The sequence below is a fragment of the Euprymna scolopes genome, chromosome 41 (genome assembly GCF_053919585.1).
Source record: "Euprymna scolopes isolate OS-2025 chromosome 41, ASM5391958v1, whole genome shotgun sequence".
NCBI lineage: Eukaryota > Metazoa > Mollusca > Cephalopoda > Sepiida > Sepiolidae > Euprymna > Euprymna scolopes.
Window position 1 is genome coordinate 41,036,499 of NC_136522.1, and position 20,338 is coordinate 41,056,836.

At 34.5% G+C, this 20,338-nt stretch overlaps 1 protein-coding gene across 4 annotated transcripts in view; it reads right to left on the reverse strand.

Annotated features, from left to right (window-relative positions):
- The window catches only part of LOC145266480 (uncharacterized), a 788,679-nt gene that overhangs the window by 639,597 nt on the left and 128,744 nt on the right, over nucleotides 1-20,338 (reverse strand). The gene's annotated exons all lie outside the window — the stretch shown is intronic.

The window sequence follows — 20,338 nt, forward strand, 5'->3', positions numbered from 1 at the left end:
CCGACCATGAAGCCATCTCTGACTTCATTAGCAAGAAACAAACTGCACGATTAACGTTAACCGCGAGAAATACAATTAAAATTAACATTTATATAAAGCGTAAATGTCAAGACGGCTAGAGTGATCTTATGATTATAACATCATGATCTGCGCACGTGAGCTTAAGTGACCGACTTTCATTTCAACTTAGATTGCTAAGCAATAAGAACAGATTCCTTAAATATATATGAAGTCCTATAGAGTATCTAACTTTCCTCTTTTGAACTGATTATATATCTGCAATATTCCAGACGACTATTTGTAATTCATGCTCTACGCTACATTATAAAGGTTAGCTATATTTTTCTACTATTAGTTCCGGAACGCCGGAAAATAAACTAGATGATTATTACGGTTTATTCGTAGTGTAGATGTTTTATTAGCTGCAATATGTATATAGAAGTTAACTTAGCAAAATGAAATTTCAGGGAAAGTCAGATAACTAACATGAAAAAAATACGTGACAAAATTAGGTGATTATTTCTTGTGCTATGTCCATTTATTATTGCTCATGTGGTCAGAGAGTTAAGTAAAAGATAGTTTTGATATACATGTAGACATTTCAGTTTTTGCAGTCGAGTTGAATAGACAGGTTCGTCAAAAAGAAGTTGGTCAAGTGGAGAGCGGATAAATCGCAAGACCAGGAAAGACGTGCAACTCCAGAAACGGGGGAGAGACGACAGGAATAAAAGTTGCAAATAATAATCCTAATGTCGATTGTCGTTCCTAAGAAATTTCATTGCGGCTTTTGTAGTAACGTCAATCCAGACCCGCCGACGATAGAGGTATGTGTCCCCCCCCCTTTTTGGTATTGATACCAGCAACATGTTTATTCGTTCTCCAAGAGGAACTATCTGAAAAATGTATTTCGTACTGTTATTTGTACTGTTGTTGAAGATATTTATATATGTTTATTATATGTGTTAACAGCGTACCCCCCCCCGCAACAAGCACTGCATTGACAATCACGAGCACTAAAATAAAAACAGACACGTACATATATAAAACGTTAAATACACAGTATTTAACATGTACACGTAGCTGGTCATTCAGTTATATAAAAATCATCGGCTATACAAAAATAGACGCCAATTTAAGGAGGTAAAGAATACATATGTCTGCTTCTGCGTTCACTTTGACGTATTCTTTATCTCGTTATTCTTTATCTAATTATTCTACTGAAACAAAACCTGATAAATTTATTTTTACTAGCCTGGGTTCTCGGGGTTGCTCGGGTGTTTGTATGTGTGTGTTGAGGAAAAGGGCGTAGTAGGCAGGCAGGCAGGCTCGAACCCGTACCTCGAAGGAGGAAAATAAAGTGAAAATAAAAAAAACGTGACATCATTGCCGTGGAGTCTATCGCCGAACCAGAAGTGGCGAAGGTTTAAATTAAGGCTAGTCAATTAAAAAAAAGGGGGATAACTTTCGAAACTGTCGGCGAAAAAAGCGCCCCCTCCCTATAGAAAAGTACCCAGTTGAGGGTGAAGAAATTAATGTTTTTAGTCAATTTGTCGATATTTGTCGTACGAAAGGTCGAGCTTCAAAACTATACTAATCTCGATAAAGGCCGTAAAAAGTCTACAACCGCCAGGAAAAATAGATATTTGAAAACAGCATCCCTTCCGGATACAAGGAAAATTTCATCAGAACTTGCTGCTTTACTTAGGGAGGATGCCAACAAAAACAGATCAGCTCGTACAGTGAGAAGAAGGGTATTAGAAGCGGGATAAAAGGATGCAAAGCAAAGAATAATCCATTCTTGTCTCTACAAGAAAAAAACTACTGGAATTTGCAAAAAAAAAACATGACAATTGGATACCTGATGATTGGGCCAAAATTGTTTGGTCTGATGAAAGTAACTGTGAGGCAAGTTAACAGCTTCTATTTCCTATCCTTTGAAAGTAACAATTGAAATGTTTATGTGAATTCCCATTCATAACATCTATTCAAAAATAGTAGCAAATTCTCATTTTTTCTCAGATTTTGGGTACCCCTGGAGCGGTTTATATTCGCCGTAGGAAAGGAGGGGAATCTCATTCTGATTGTGTGGTTCCAACTGTGAAATTTGAAGAAAACACTTAATGGTTTGGGGTTGCATAGCTTCTTCAGCACTGGACTGTTGTATGGGATGGCAGAATGAACTCCACACTTTATACGAACATGCTGGTCGAGGTTTAGCAAACCTATTTGACTAAAATATTTAATAATGTAAGTAATGTAATCATTCACCAAGAAAATGTCCCGTACCATACATCAAATTTTTGGTGGGCTGGTTTGAGAAAAAAAGGGGTTGCAGTGATAAAGTGGCCTCCTCAATACCCAGACCTAAATCCTATTGAAACTTTGTGGTCCCATCTAGTAAAAAGAGTGAAAATGCACAAATGTTCATCAAAAAAGAATTAGTGATAAAACTCCATGAAGAGTGTCAAGAAATCTGCAACAATTCAGCCAAAAATCTGCAAAAACAAATAAAAGCTGTTATAAGAGAAAAAGGAAATATTGAATGTTGTTGAAGTCAATTTATTGTTTGCTTCACTTAACATTTAAATATAGAAGATTGAATCATAATCTCGATTCTCCATTGGTGCTCCATAATTTTAATCATGGTTGTATATCAACTTTCTAATCATAAGTGTGTTATCCACATAGACTATTTTGGTTAATCGTTTTCAGGTATTTTATTAGTAAGTGTACAAAGGGGAATCACTTTTTTAAGCGAATGGTGTATTGTGTTCTCATTTGCTTATGTTAGTCTTAATCGGTATAGCTTGTAATAGTGATTTGGGGCAGCTAGAGGATAGTCCTATCAATAACTTGACTAAATTCTATTCTTCGACGGTTTTAGGTTAGTATAGTGATTAATTAGAGGGGTATCAAAATCACTTAGTCTCATTAGTTTATTTAGAAATTTGTTTATTCATATATTCTTCTGGGGTATGGAGAATTGGTAGTTAAGGATTGAAATATTACCTCATGAAGTATCTCCCATTCGACTGTAGGTGTTTTGTTCGCTTCGATTATATTTCCAGTAGTGTACTGAGAGTGAGGTGTCCGTACCATCATCTATATTGACAGTGTATGGCCATAGAATCTGTTTAAGTCATTGAGGTACATCTATAGAATTTTTCTATTTCTGAGTTTTATGTCATGTATATTTTAGCTTGGTATACCACCAAAAATGTGAAGCAATTATTGTTTAGAGTGCATTCAGTCGATCTTTGGCAATTACAGCTATTGGTGTTACTACTATTATCATTGTCAGCGGTTGGATTATTTCTCCTTAATATCTTATTATTGTGTTTTTTTTATGTTTCTTTCCAGGTTTTCGGTAAAACTGTAGTTCAGTCTTTGTTAAAGATTTCATGAAATGTACTACCAGGTGGGAAATGTTTATTTATAAGATATAGAAACATTTTCACGCTTTGTTTTTACTAATAAGTTGAATTGTAGTAGGTATTATAGTAGGTAATTTCCTCAAGACGTCAGGTTTGTGATCCTTGAATAGTATGCATGCTTCATTTCCTTTTAGCTTAATAACCCTCTCGCTAACCCGCAGATCTTCTGTAATTTATTTACTTTTCCTGTTAATATTTTCAACTAAGTTGGCGTTGTTTGCCTTTTCATAGTTTTTCGTTAAATTATTTATTACTAGATTGTTGCTGGCTGAGATGGTAGAAATTACTAGTGTAATCTACATTTACAAGCAGGTTATTAGATTCCCGAATTATTTTAGCAATATTATCGAGTTTCTTCTGGAAGAAGTTTTTGTTTTTGTGAAATTCAATGTTTCTCGCTAGGCCATAGACATCCTTTTCAAAGAGATTAAATTATAGGATTTAGGGTGGAGGTTTCCTGCTTTTAAATCTTAAGTTTTTCTTTAGTGCTGCTATTTTCATTATAAATAGATATTGACGTACGTAATACGCTTTAATATTTATATCTTTGTTTTAAGTTTTAATTACTACATACACGTTAATATAAAGAATATACCATCCATATTTAAAGCATATAAAAAGATTGCATATATGTTACACATTATTAATTAGATAATCTAGACGTATATTTCTTGTTAAATAAATAAAATAAATAAAATAAATAAATTACGTTGATCAGTAATAAAGAGATAATAAATACGCCAAAGAATAAAGAGATAATAAATACGTCAAAGTGAACACAGAAAGTCTGCAAGTGAGAAATGGGCCTGATGAGAATAAAAAAAACACACATTGAAACCACTTCAGATCACACGAATAAACACTTACCTATAAAACCAGAAAATAGCCGTACCCCCTACTGTGATATCTTTGTTTAATCACACCAACAGCTGCGCGAAGCCAGCCACAGACCGGTAAGTGACCAACAAGTTTTCCACACCAAGAAAAAACGGTCCGCCTTGTAACGAGGTTGGGGATGCTTGGAATTTCACTGCCACGCCTCCATTGTATGGTGCCATCTTCTTCATAAACATCCAATCCCAATACACGTGCTCCTTCCCTTAAACGTTCGGGATTCTTGCATTCCAGACCAAACTGAGCCAACTTTTCTTTGACACACGACGCAGACTGTACATCTTCATTGACGTATACGTCATCAATGTAAGCTGACGTTGAGTCCCTCATGGGCTTTTCTTGGGACAATACTGTGTTGACAATAGTGAACTGACATCTTACTGGCCAATTCCCTACATAGTATTCCAGTAGCTTATGTCCCTGATAGTAGCCTCCTACACCAAAGTGGCAATGTGCCTTGTTTGGAATGAAAATGTAATTAAAAAAAAAAACAGGAAAAAAGAAGTCACGCACAGCTTTGTATATTTTAGTAGTACGCTGAGTAAGTATTACCCTTGATGCTGGAATAAATCACAGAATAGCCACAAACAGTTCTGCTTTTGGCAAACTGGAGAAACGCAATCCAAACACTTCCTGCTTGAAGCAAAATATTTGTTTCTATGATGTTCTCGCATTTCACATATTTAATTGGTTTATTTCTTTTTTCTACCTGCAATTTTAGCGTTTTTGTTTCTAGTTTTTTCACGTGATTCGATAACTTTTTCCTCTACCATAATTTTTTTAGTCTTTCAACGATCCTTCTCATTTCCTCAGTTTTTTTCCAGCTACTTATCATCATTTTCCCAATTATTCATAATTGCCTCGGCCTTCGTTTCCTCTCAATTTTATCCACATCTTCCACTACACTCTGTCCTATCATCAACAATCTGCACATTTCCTTCATTTGTCGTGTCATATTATTATTATTATTATTATTATTATTATTATTATTAGTAGTAGTAGTAGTAGTAGTAGAATTTTATTATGACTTATTTATTTATTTCTGTGCTATTATTATTATAATTGCGATTCTCATTATTATTTACATTACAAGTGATAACAACATTAATAAGATCATTATAATTATTACTAATAATAATGTTGTTATTATTATTATTATTATTATTATTATTATTATTAGTAGTAGTAGTAGTAGTAGTAGTAGAAGTAGTATTGCTATAAAAATTATGTCTATATGAGCGCCAATATTTTTCATTCACTTTGTTATCTACAATCTACTTAGAATTTATGCGCGCTGTCTAGCTCACATCTGTTACGCATTTAGTCATTTAGTCATTTAGTCATTTAGTCAAATTTGTGCATTTTGACGCATCACTTTTGTTTTCGTTTTGGTCATGAAAACAATTTTTAAACTTATTTCCGCTATATTTTACTTCCTTTGTATTTTTTCAACCAAGTATTTTATCATTACGAGATTTTGTAAACGGCCATAGACGATTTCGTTACATCGGTTTCGTTACATCGGTTTCGGTACATCGGTTTCGCTATCCATGAGTGAAGAAATTTTACAATTCGAAATAATCTTTCTTCTTTGACTTGTTGCGAACAAGATTTTCCTACGGACTTGGAATACAGACGTTCTGGATTTTAATTTGGATCTATTTCAATCAATCTAATTCAATCCAAGGCAACGCCAAGTATTCTGCTAGTATATATTTGCATCTATCTCATTACATCCCAGGCGACCGTGTATTCTGCTTGCATACATTTGCATGTATCTCATTGAATCCAGGGTGACTCCGGGGAATCTGTAAGTATATATGTGGACGTTTCTCGTTAAATCCCATAATTCTTGGATTGTTACAAATTTCGACAATTTAACCCACATTATCGCTCACCTGTCTAAAATAATAACTTTGAGACATTGTCTTGGCTGGTGTTTCATTACAAACACATCATCCAAATAACTCACATTTCATCATTTTTCATAATTTTTGGATATGTTACTAATTTCAACAACCATGTCACATGATTTAACTTACATTATCGCCCCCACTCTTACTAAAATAAAAACTTTGATACATAGGCTATGGTATGGTACTAATTTCGACTATCACTTTTCATGAATAAATCCACATTATCGACCCCTTCTATCACTAAAATAATAACTTTTAGACATTGTATGGCTGGTTATTTCATTAAAAACCCACAAAATAAGTAACTCACATTATATCATTTTTCATAATTCTTGAATATGTTACTAATTTCGACGATTATTTTTAATGAAGTAACGAAAATAATTGCGACCTTTTACTAAAATAATAACTTCCATACATTGTCTGGTCTGTCTACTTCATTACGAATACACCAATCAAATAACTCACATTTCATCATTTTTCATAATTTTTGGATATGTTGCTAATTTCAAACGTCATTTTTTTCTGAGTTCAATCACATAATCCCTCTCCTCTTACTAAAATAATACTTTTGAGACATTTCTGGGCTGCTTATTTCATTAGCAACACATCAATAAAATACCTCACATTTATCATTTTTTATTATTCTTGGATATGTTATGAATTTCGACAATCAAATTTAATGAGTGCGCACATCTAATTGCCCAATTCTTACTAAAATCATAAATTTGCTACACTGACTGGGCTGTTTATTTCATTATAAACACACCAATCGAATAACTAAAACTTCATTTTTCATAATTCTTGGATATGTTACTAATTTCGACAATAATTTATCATGAGTTAATCCACATTATCGCAATCACCTAACACTAAAATAATAACTTTCAGACATTGTATGGCTGTTTTTTTTCATTACAAACACACCTATCAAGTTATTAACATTTGACCATTATTTATAATTCTTGGATATGTTACTAATTTCGACAATTATTTTTAATGAAGTAACCCAAATAATCGCCCCCCCTCTTTAACCGACACGATCCCTTTCCTCTTACAAAAATAACAACTTTGATACTTCTTCTAGCCTGTCTATTTCATTACGAACACCCCAATCAAATAACTCACATTTTATCATTTTTCATAATTCTTGGATATGTTACTAATTTCGACAATCATTGTTTATGATCTAACCCACATAATCGACCCCCTCTTACTAAAATACTAACTTTGAGACAATATCTGGTCTGTTTATTTCATTACAAACACACCAATCAAATAACTTACATTTAAGAAATTTTCATAGCTCTTGGATATGTTACTAATTTCCACAATCGTTTTTCATGATTTAACCCACATAATCCCCTCTCCTCTTGCTAAAATAATAACTTTGAGACATTGTCTCTGGTTATTTCATGATAAACACACCAATCAAATAACTCACATTTTATCATTTTTCATAATTCTTGGATATGTTACTAATTTCGACAATTATCTTCCATGATTTAACCGTGACCTTCGTTATAAAGATGGCCGGCCAGCTGAAAAAATGACGTCATCACCGAGGTCCCAACAAGCAAGATATGTGGAACTCTTAGACTGTCAATAATGAACAGTAATTTTTACAGACAGCGTTACAAAACTTCAAAATTGGATTGAAATAAAGAAAGAACACGATGATTTATACTGAAACTCATCTAATATTAATAATAAAAAATAATAAAAAAATAATAAAACACAAGTTGTTTGTTTAAGTATTATAAGCAATTGAATATTTCGTTGTATTATAGATTTTAAAGATAAGAATGCGTTCTTTAATTACTTATAAATTACATTTTTAAAAAGTGAAGGAACACGATTTGATTTGTAGTAAACTTGAAGTTTATTTAATATAATTAAATGAAAATTATGCATGTAAGATTATGAATATTTGAAGCAGAACACAAGCAAAACATTTGAAATATTAAAATTAAACTATTTTTTTAATCAAATGAACAATATTTTTTAAATCAAAATGATTTTTTTTTAATCAAAAGGAATATTTTTTATCAAAGTGAACAATATTTTTTTAAAAATCAAAATGAATATTTTTTAATCAAAATGAACAATATTTTTTTAAAAATAAAAGTGAATATTTTTTAATCAAAATGAACAATATTTTTTTAAAATCAAAATGAATATTTTTTAATCAAAATGAACCACAATATTTTTAAATGCAAATAAACCACAATATTTTTTCAAAATCAAAAACAATATTTTTAATAAATTCATGAAATATTGCACAGTAAAAAAATAATTAACCTAAAGAAAAAATCATGTTTCTTATTTAAGATTATTTCACCACATAACAAAAATAACATGCAAAATCATTTTTTTATATCCATATTTTCAGTTTGTTAAAATACGTGGGTTTGTATTACTGTAAACATAGATTCGAAAAAGTTGTCAAAAAACAAATAAATGTCATCAAAGGCAAGATAAGTTACTTTTCTACCAAACTGGATATATTTTTCGTGTTTTTATTCAATGTAACATGTTTATTCAGTTCGAAAACTATACAGTGTTTACCGATGTATTGGAAAATTGGGTTTGTATTACTGTACACATAGATTCGAAAAAGTTGTCAAAAAACAAATATATAACAAATAAATGTTATCAAAGGCAAGATAAGTTACTTTTCTACCAAACTGGATATAATTTTCGTGTTTTTATTCAATTTAACATGTTTATTCAGCTCAAAAAGCATACAGTGTTTACCGATGTATTGGAAAATTTAAAATGGCGGCCGACTCTCTCTTTAACACGGTAAGTTCGGGAAAAGGTGTTATAAATAATAAACTAGACAAAATACTATTAAAAGAACACCGAATATATATCAAGTTATGTCACGGTAACTTATATTGAGCAAATTTCTAAGAGTATTTTGTCTAGTTTATTATTTACTACACCTTTTTCCAAACTTACTGTGTTAAAGAGAGAGTCGGCCGCCATTTTAAATTTTCCAATACATCGGTAAACACTGTATGTTTTTCGAGCTGAATAAATATGTTACATTGAATAAAAACACAAAAAATATATCCAGTTAGGTAGAAAAGTAACTTATCTTGCCTTTGATAACATTTATTTGTTATATATTTGTTTTTTGACAACTTTTTCGAATCTATGTGTACAGTAATACAAACCCGGAAAATTCAAGATGGCGTCTGACTCCCTCTTTAACACGGTAAGTTTGGGAAAAGGTGTTATAAATAAAAAAACTGGTTAAAATACTGTTAAAAATCTCGCTCAATATATGTTACCGTGACATAGCTTGAAATATATTTTTTCTAGTTTTTTTATTTATAACACCTTGTTTTTCGAGCTGAATAAATATGTTACATTGAATAAAAACACGAAAAATATATCTAGTTTGGTAGAAAAGTAACTTATCTTGCCTTTGGTAACATTTATTTGTCATATATTTGTTTTTTGACAACTTTTTCGAATCTATGTTTACAGTAATACAAACCGAAATGAACGCGCGTTTTTTTTTTTACTTTTAAGTTTCATATATATATATATATATATATATATATATATATATATATATATATATATATATATATATAAGTATTTTTAAATTTTATCTTTCTAGCTTTAAAAAAAAGTTTAAAAATGTTATCAGCCGGCATAATTTATTTTTAAATATTGAAAATTTCAGGAAAATTAATTTCTGCTAAATTTTTAAAACATGTGTCAACAGCTTAAAAAAATCGTCTCTTCAAAAGAGTCGATGTTGTCTCGCATTTTCATTAGTTTTGTATGCTGTAAAAAAAATTTTTTTAATATTAGCAATTTATTTGAAGCTTCTTATTTTGAATGGTAAAAAACTTAGGATGATAATATTGAATTAAATTATAGTTACATCGTGTTAAATACAGGGGGAGCACGTTAAAACTTACTTTGCTGAATGGAGATATCCACAAGTCACTACCGGTGTTTACCGGTGTCAAGAAGCAACATGGACTACCCGTGATGACGTCAGCATATTAAATCATTTTTGCCCACCGGCCATCTTGTCTTTTAAGACGGTCTTGATTTAACACACATAATCGCCCCTCTCTTACTAAAATAACAACCATGCGACATTGTCTAGAGTGTCTATTTCATTACAAACATACACATCAAATAACTAACATTTCATCATTTTTCATAATTCTTGGATATGTTACTAATTTCGACAATCATGTTTCATGAGTTAACCCACATAATCCCCTTCCTCTAACTAAATTAATACATTTGAGACATTGTCTGTGCTGGTAATTTCATTACAAACACACCAATCACATACCACACATTTCGTCCTTTTTCACTTTTCTTGGATATGTTACTAATTTCTACAATCATTTTTAATGATGGAACCCACATAATTGACGCCGTCTTACTAAAATATAAACTTTAAGATTATATCTGGCCGTTCATTTCATTATAAACACACCAATCCAATAACTTACATTTAATCACTTTTCATAATTCTTGGATATGTTACTAATTTCGACAATCGTTTTTTATAATTTAACCCACATAATATCCTTTCATTTTGCTAAACTAATTACTTTGTGACATTATCTGGCGTGTTATTGCATTATAAAAACACCAACAAATAACTCGCATTTCATCATTTTTCATAATTCTTGGATAGGTTACTAATTTGGACAATAATTTTTCATAATTTTACTCCATAATCGCAACATCTTCCTATATGGGGTATTCTGTTAGCACAAATATCCACCTATCTGCTCTGATCCCAGTTATTCTCCTAGGAAACTTCCCATCTATTACATCCAATACAAGGCAACGTCGGGTATTTTGCTAGTACATACATCCACCTTTCTTATACAATCCCCGGCAACACTGAGTATTATGCTAGTACAAATATCCATATATGAAGCCATATCCAAGAGCGTTCACTGGCATAATATTACATTGATTGCATATTAATCTAATGGTATTTGACAATGAAATTTCATCAAAGGGAGGTCACTCGCATGTTATGACAATGATTGTATATTAATCTAACGGTATTCAACAATGAACCTACACCCAAGTGAGGTCACTCGCATAATATAACAATGATTGTATATTAATCTAATGAATTTCGACAATGAAGCTACATCCAAGGGCGGTCACTTGCATATTATAACAATGATTATATATTAATCTAATGGTATTCGACAACAAAGCTACATTCAAGGGAGGTCATTGGAATATAATAACATTGATTGTATATTAATCTAATGGTATTCGACAATGAAGCTATACCCAAGGGAGGTCACTTGCATATTGTAACAATGATTGTATATTAATCTAATGGTATTCGACAATGAAGCTACACTCAAGGGAGGTCACGTGCATATTATAACAATGATTGTATATTAATATAATGTAATTCGACAATGAAGCTTCATCCAAGGGATGTAACTTGCATATTATAACAATGATTGTATATTAATCTAATGGAATCTGATAATGAAGCTACATTCAAGGGAGGTCACTTGCATATTGTAACATATATACTGCGCAAGTAACTTGTAAATTTTTCAAATCAGACCTATAATGCACAAGCACCTTAAAAATTTTCAGATCGGACCTATACTGCACAAACACCTTCTAAATTTTTGAAATTGGACTTATACTGCCCAATCACCTTCTAAATTTTTCAAATTGGACCTATACTGCACAAGCACCGTCTAAATTTTTCAGTCGGACCTATAATGCACAAGCACCTTAAAAATTGTCAAATGGGATCTATACTAAGCAAGCACCTTCAAAATTGTCGAATCGGACCTATACGTTACCTATGCCATACAATCTCAGGCGACGCTTGGTATTCTGCTATTACACATCAACCTATGCCATACAATCCCGGGCGACGCCGGTTGTTCTGCTAGTGCATATACACCTACTGTGTCCAATCCTGAGCTATGCCGGGTATTTTGATAGTATAGATATCCACCTATGTAATCCATCCCGGGCAACGCTGAGCATTTGGCTAGTATATATATATATCAACCAATTTTTTCCAATCCATCTTTTTTACTTGGTCTTTTAATCTAACCTTTACCATCACACAAATGCACATATACACACTATATTTGTTTTAAAAAAATGCATACACAGACATACAGACAAGTTTTTTACCATTTGTATATATGTTTCTTATTCTTAACGCTGAGGTTTTATTAGTTAGATTAGAATCCACAGAGTGAATGAGGTATTGTGGTAAATGTTGCCAGTCAAGAGTGAGACTTCAAAGTCCAATTTTATTTAATTGTCAAATAGTCACAAAGACCCTGAACCCTCCCCTCCCCAATTTCTTATAGGGCCTTGTGCCTAATTTTGTTGTTCGTTATTTTTGTCTTTGTAATTTTTTATTATAATTTCATTTTTGACAGCAATAAAATAGTTAAATAAGATCAAAGTGTAGTATCTGTTTTTAGAATTAAAGTGGTTTCATGTTTCTCTCCTCACCCCCACTAAGAAAATAAGGAGGAAGTCATGTTTTGCATGTCAATCTTTAGAGAAACAAACATCAGTCGTAAATAACTCATAATATTTCTCCCAACTTCCTGCCTCCCACCGTCCTCCCTCTCAATAGAATTAGGTCGTAATGTTACTAATATAAAAAGAAAATGGCCGTTTTTTTTTGCTATTTTGTTTTGTTGTGCAAACAGGCATCGATCTTCTCAAGCCAAATATTTTTAAGCGTACTTATTTTATTTACTTATCATTTTTGCGCATTATTTTTGGTTTAAGTCTCGGATTTTACTATTTTTAACTTACTAATAACTTTGGTAACGTTGTCATAGCATAGAAGTTCATAGTTTAATTTCTTTATTTTTTTTACCGATAACAACAATGTTTTTATATACAGACTGCCATTACAGCTTGCTGATGTCAAGATCACGTGACATGCCTGAGCGGGTTTTAAATACAATGTGACCCAAAATAAACGGGTCCCATGTACACATTATGTAAAAGAGTTGGGGCCCGTTTTTTGGGGGCACTTATAAATCGATTTAAAAATATGTAACGTTTAACATAAAAATGTTACTTTTTGCGCCTCCCCCCTGCAGAAAATCGATCAGCTGACCCACTTTTGGTGGTTTTTTTGAGCCAATTTTTCGATATTTGTCGTCCGGAGGGTGCGGGTTTCATATGACACCCAATTTGTGAATTAATGTTCTGTCATTCAAAAATCGCAACATTTTCCTATATGGGGCATTCTGTTACCACAAATATCCATCCATCTGATCCGATCCCAGTTATTCTCCTAGGAAACATCCCATCTATTACATCCAATCCCAGGCAACGTTGGGTATTTTGCTAGTACATATATCCACCTTTCTTATACAATCCCCGGCACCGCTGGGTATTATGCTAGTACAAATACCCACCTATGTAGTCATATCCAAAAGCGTTCACTGGCACAATATTACATTGATTGCATATTAATGTAATGGTATTCGACAATGCGGCTACACCCAAAGGAGGTCACTTGCATATTATGACAATAATGTTGTATTAATTTAATCGTATTCGAAAATGAAACTACATCCAATGGAGGCCATTTGCGTAATATAATGGTAGTCGCCAATGAAGTTACATCAAAGGGGGGTCACTCGCACGTTATAACAATGATTGTATATTAATCTAATGGTATTCGACAATGAAGCTACATCCAAGGGAGGTTACTCGCATATTATAACAATGATAGTATATTATTCTCTAGGTATTCGACAATAAAGCCACTTCCAAGGGAGGGACCTTGCATACTATAACAATGATTGTATATTATTCTAATGGTATTCGACAACAAAGCTACATCCAAGGGAGGTCACTTGCATATTATAACAATGATTGTATATTATTCTAATGGAATCTGACAATGAAGCTACATTCAAGGGAGGTCACTTACATATTATGACAATGAATGTATATTAATCTAATTGTATTCGAGAATGAAGCTACATCTAAGGGAGGTCACTTGCATAATCCGACAATAATTGTATATTAATCTAATGGTATTCGGCAATGAAGCTACACTCTATGGAGGTAACTTGCATATTACACCAATGATTTTATATTATTCTAATGGTATTCGACAAAGATGCTACATCCAAGGAGGTCACTTACATATTATGGCAATGATTGTATATTATTCTAATGAAATTCGACAATGACTATACATCCAAGGGAGATCACTTGCATATTGTAACAATGATTGTATATTAATCTAATGGAATTCGACAATGAATCTACACCCAAGGAGGTCACTTGCATATTAAAATGATTGCATTATTCTAATAGAATTTGACAATGAAGCTACATCCAAGGGAGGTAACTAACATATCATAACAATTATTTTATATTAATCTAATGATATTCGACTATGAAACTTCATCCAAGGGAGGTCACTTACATATTATGACAATGATTGTATATTAATCTAATGGTATTCCACAATGAAGCTACATCCAAGGGAGATCACTTACATATTATGACAATGATTGTTTATTAATCTAATGGAATTCGACAATGGAGCTAAACCCTAGGGAGGTCACTTGCATAGTGCCCCAATGATTTTGTATTGATCCAATGGTATTCGACAATGACGCTACATCCAAGGGGCGTAAGTTAAATATTATAACAATAATTGTATATTAATATAATGGTATTCAACAACGAAGCTATATCCAAGGGAGGTCACTTGCATATAATAACAATGATTGTATATTAATCTAATGGTATTCGACAATGAAGCTACATCCAAGGAGGTCACTTGTATATTGTAACAATGATTGTATATTAATCTAATGGAATTCAGCAATGAAGCTACACTAAAGGGAGGTAACTTGCATATTGTAACAATGATTGTATATAAATATAATATAATTCGATAATGAAGCTTCATCCAAGGGAGGTCACTTGCATATTATAACATATATACTGCGCAAGCACCTTCTAAATTTTCCCAACCGAAGCAAAGCAACTCCTGCGGATTAACTCAAACATAGCTTCATTGTCCCTTAATGACCTGGTAGATCGGGCCAGGACCGTGATTAAGAATACATATAAGATGACAGAATCGGTAGTCGCTGCTGCACAGCCTACACCAAGTGATGGACCGTCCTGCGTGGTGAGGCCAGTGATGGACTACTACGAACATGTTGATGCGTTCACGCCAGATGCTGACGTTTGCGCCAGCAAGCTACAAAGTGGCGGCAACAGGGTTCCAATGTGTCCCTGCTGGATCTAAGAAAAGCGTACCTGCAGGTCCGAATCAGTGAAACAATGTGGTCATTTCAGACGGCGGTGTTTGCTGGCAGGAGGTACTACCTTAGCAGGTCAGGTTTCAGGCTGAACGTGGCACCCCAAATAATGAAGACTACCATTAACGCTGTGTTGTCACAGGAAGAAACAATAAAAGATGGGACATCTGTGTACCTTGATGTGAATAACTAATAAAATACTTATATGCGGAATATGACATGTGAACGAAGACATTGTGTCATAATCACGCATAAGGTCCAAACTGGCTGAGTTTGGGTTGACTTTGCAAGGACTCAGAATGGCGCCCGTGTCCTGGGCCTGAACGTTCGACAGGAGCGAGAGACTTTGAAATGGAGGCGCAAAACTGCAGTTCCTGAAACGCCCGATGTCTTCACAAGGCGAGCAGTATTCTCCCCGTGTGGAAGACTTGTGGCGCACCTACCAGTGTATGGATGGACTCGTGTGACAACAGTCTTCATAAAAAGGAGGGCAAGCGCAGTCACCAAAGACTGGGCTGATGAAACCGCAGACGATCTGTTGGTTTGCATGGTGAAGGAGACCATCGCAAGGGTAAAGCAGGATGACCCCGCCGCCAAAGGAGACTGGTGCGTGCAGGGAGACAAACTGAACGTGTAGTTAGATGCGAGCTCTCTGGCAATTGGTGTGCTGTTGGAGAAGAATGGGGCTGCGATTGAGGACGCCTGCTGGTTGCGACTGGCGAATGACGCTGCTCATATCAACCTGGAAGTTTGATACAGTGATAAAAGGTATCAACCTGTCACTCCAGTGGAAAGTCAGAAAATTACGCATACACACGGATTCGCTATGTGTGTAACATTGGATATCAAACACACTTACAAACAAGACCATGGGGCGCACTAAGGCAGCCAGCGAGATGCTGATCAGACAGAGGTTGGAGATCGTAAAAAAAGCTGGTAACAGAATACAACCTGTCTATGGATGCGGTACTGGTCACTTCAAATTGCAATCTTGCTGATAGGCTCACTCGGGTGCCACAGAGATGGTATGACACTATGAAGAGGAAAGCCGAGCCAGTACCATTATGTGCCGCCTTTATTGAGGATGCGGATGGAATCAGGAAAATACGCCAACTCAGTGGGCACCCCGGAGTGAGACGGACATATTATTTTGTGCAATTATCCAAACCATCGGTATCCAAAAGTGCAGTGAAAGCGGTAGTCAAGGAATGCCAAACATGCCAGTCAATCGACCCCATCCCGGCCAAATAGCGAAAAGGTCAGCTGAGAGTAGACACAACTTGGAGCCGATTGGGTATGGATATAACACAGTACGGGTCCTGGATATGACCTTAAACTATATCCAGTGATGAGGCCCCAGCTTGCGGGCTTTTGGGAGTGTGGAGTCACCCTTTAATTACCATTGCTCCCAGGTCCACTCTGACCCGGAGTGGTAGTACCTGTTACGGTCCCAACTATGGGTTAAATAGAAACTGATTTGAAAACAACAAATATATTCTATTAAAAATTTTTCTTCAAAATCTTTGGATTCGGCATTAAATAACCTGAAAAGTGTTGATATGCCGTAAAACAAAAACAACCAACCACCCAATAACACAGTATGGCAGCCAGCACTTTCTCATCCTGATCGAATGTTGGCCGACAAGATTCGAGGTTTGGCGCCCGTTAATAAGACAGGATTCCTCTATTGTCATCCGTCAATTGGAGTACATATTTTATGAAAGGGAGCCGCCTGAAGAGATCCTGACAGACAACTACACGGCTTTCTGCAGTGGGGAGTTCTGATGTTTCGTGAAGAGGATCATGGCAAGAAAACAATGCACGATAGCAGAGGCAGTCTATAGATAAAATGCAACAACAAAGAAAGGCATGATTGCGGCAAACGCACTCGCCAATGCGATCCATTGGTATCGAGTGAGCATCATGGACATTGACGCCCGTCTGCCTGATCGGCATGAAACCCGAGGGCCGTATAAGTTAAGTGTCTGGGTGAAGCCTCCCAATAATCGATGCACCACCAGCTTTCAAAGAGGACGAATCACTGGCATCATCAGTGATCAAGCTGTGCTAGTCGATGGTACCCCACGCCATGTGAAGTATATCCGGCCTGCCCTAAGTACAAACCAGTTGGCAAGTAGCAGTAATGGTGAATCATACAACGATGACCTGTGGATCCGACCTATTCCCTGTGATGGTACAACTACGAAACCCCAACGCTGATGCCGATAGTCCCAGCACGCCTTCTGAGAGTTCCGATGAAGATGGAGAAGTCCAGCCTGATGGTATAACTGTACACCCTAACGCTGATGCCAATGGTTCCGACGCCTCTTCTTAGAGCTCCAATGAAATTGAAGTAGTCCAGCCAATCCTCCTTCGTAGGAGTGCCCGCAACAAACGACCACGTCCACAATGCCACATGGTTGGTCTGGAGACCAGGGAGGAGTGTAGAGTTGAATGTAATAATCAAACAACAGCAAATTTATTACAAATGTCTGGCGAAGTTATTAGCGATACTCTGTTTATCTTAATGGCTCTTAAAAGGTTACCGAGGTATTGTAAGCCGTTTACTACCGTGATAACGCAGAAAGAAAAGGCCATGATTTTTTATCACACTTAGCACTTAGGGGTTACGAGGAAACTGAGAAAATGATCACAGAAAAAAACGAACTCACAAATATCATGAAAAAATGCCAAAGTTCAATTATAACCTTATCTTAACTTTTCAAAGAACAAAACGAACTATGCTCTAACTGTGGACGACCCAATCAAATACTCGTCTAGCTCCAACCACTATCAATAATTTTCTCACTCTTTATCTGTGCCTAAACATAAATATAAATTCCATGAACAAAGCTTCTTTCTTAGAACTGCACGCCTGTGGAATTGTCTTCCGTTTTCATGCTTTTCAGCTGACTGCAATATGGTTGTCTTCAAGTCCAACGTAAACAAATTCTTAACAAGCCTTTCCTTTAAGTAATCCAATTTGCCAAATTTCCACTACTAATGATTACTACGATATGGTCCTATTGACTACTGTACACTCATTAACCATTATCCTCGAGTGGCCTCCAGATCTTGTGGTGACTTCTTTGTAAAAAATAGTGAAACACATTCTTCGTTATTTAAAAGGAACTAAGGAAAATTAACAAGCCCCCTACAATTAAGGGGGGCTTCAGATTCATATTGGGGAAACGATGAAGATCGAGACGGTATAACTGGATATTGTATAAAATCTACCACCGACCTCATAAAGCTTTGAAAATTTAACTCTCCTCACAAATGCATAACCGCATCCCTCGATGCTGAAAACTTCTTCATCAACGTCCCTATAACAAGATAAATTAAAATAATCCTTAATTAAATATACAACCACAGCACGATACCCCTTCAGCCATAAATCCCCAGATCCAAGAAAAATGACTTCCATAATGCACCACACAAGTTCCCTTCATTAATTCTAATGGGAAAACATATATCCAAAAAGATCGTATCTCAACGGGATCACCTTTAGGCAGAATACTACATGACCCACCTCGAAAACAAAATCTTCTCAACCCCCCAAAATATCTATGTCCAATACGTCGCCGACATATTCATCGCAGTTGAATCCGTTCACGAAATTAAAAAATTTCAACTAAACCTAGAAACACATTCCGTCCTTAAATTTACACACGATCCAAACATAACATTTCTCGATGTATAAGTAGATTCAAGCAACCTGACAAAATATATAACCTCAACATACAAAAAACTACTAACAATAATACAATAATCCTAAATTACCATAGCGAATACCCAGAAAAATATAAAACTGCCCTTATAAAACATTTGATTCTACCGATCATACAATATAGTATCAACTCGATAAATATTTTACAAAGAACTAACAAACATAAAAAAACCTAATAAACAATAATATTAAAAAAAATGTCAATAAGCAGATAAAACTTTAAACTCACTAAAAAAAACATAAATCCTTACCCTAACAAAAACGACACCATCAAAGTATACTATAAAAAGCCAACTATATACTAACTACAAAACAGACGAAAAATAGTAGAAAACCTAATTAAAAGATACACCAGGCCCACCAACCAGAACAAACGATTAAACTAATAATATATCATATCACATTCAAAATCTCCTATTTAATAATTAAAAAAACAATACCACTAACACCATACTAAACCAAACTAATGTAGTATATGAATCTATTTACCTATTCGAAGAATGTCTCCAAACACACTCTAAAAATTCATAAAACTCATGCATAGGCCACACCACAACAACACTCTCCCGACGACTAACCTATAATTTAGCTGATAATAGCGCGATAAAAAACACATAACATCCAATGATAAAACCTACAGTCGTCCGACATGAAAATATCTTACCTAACGATACTAAAATTCGATACCCTAACAATTGCACCCGACGACTAAAATTACTAGAAGCCATACTACTAAAAAAAACTACAGTCCCTTATTAACCGGGTCTCATTACTAACAAGGAACTAAATAAATAAAATATAAAATGAGAAGATCGAAATTAAAAATAAAAATAATTCGCCCTTACACATCATGTCCTTACCTTTATAACTAATAAAAAAATATAATTACACCAAGCCCCAAAGAAAAAACACCAACAAAAACAATCGCTCTTGACAATGATCAGTTGAACCGATAGAAAGCACTTGAGAGGAATATGGCCGAAAAACAATATTTGGGCGCCATAATATATAATATGCCAGCTGAAATAAAAATGACCGCTCAACGAATTCTAA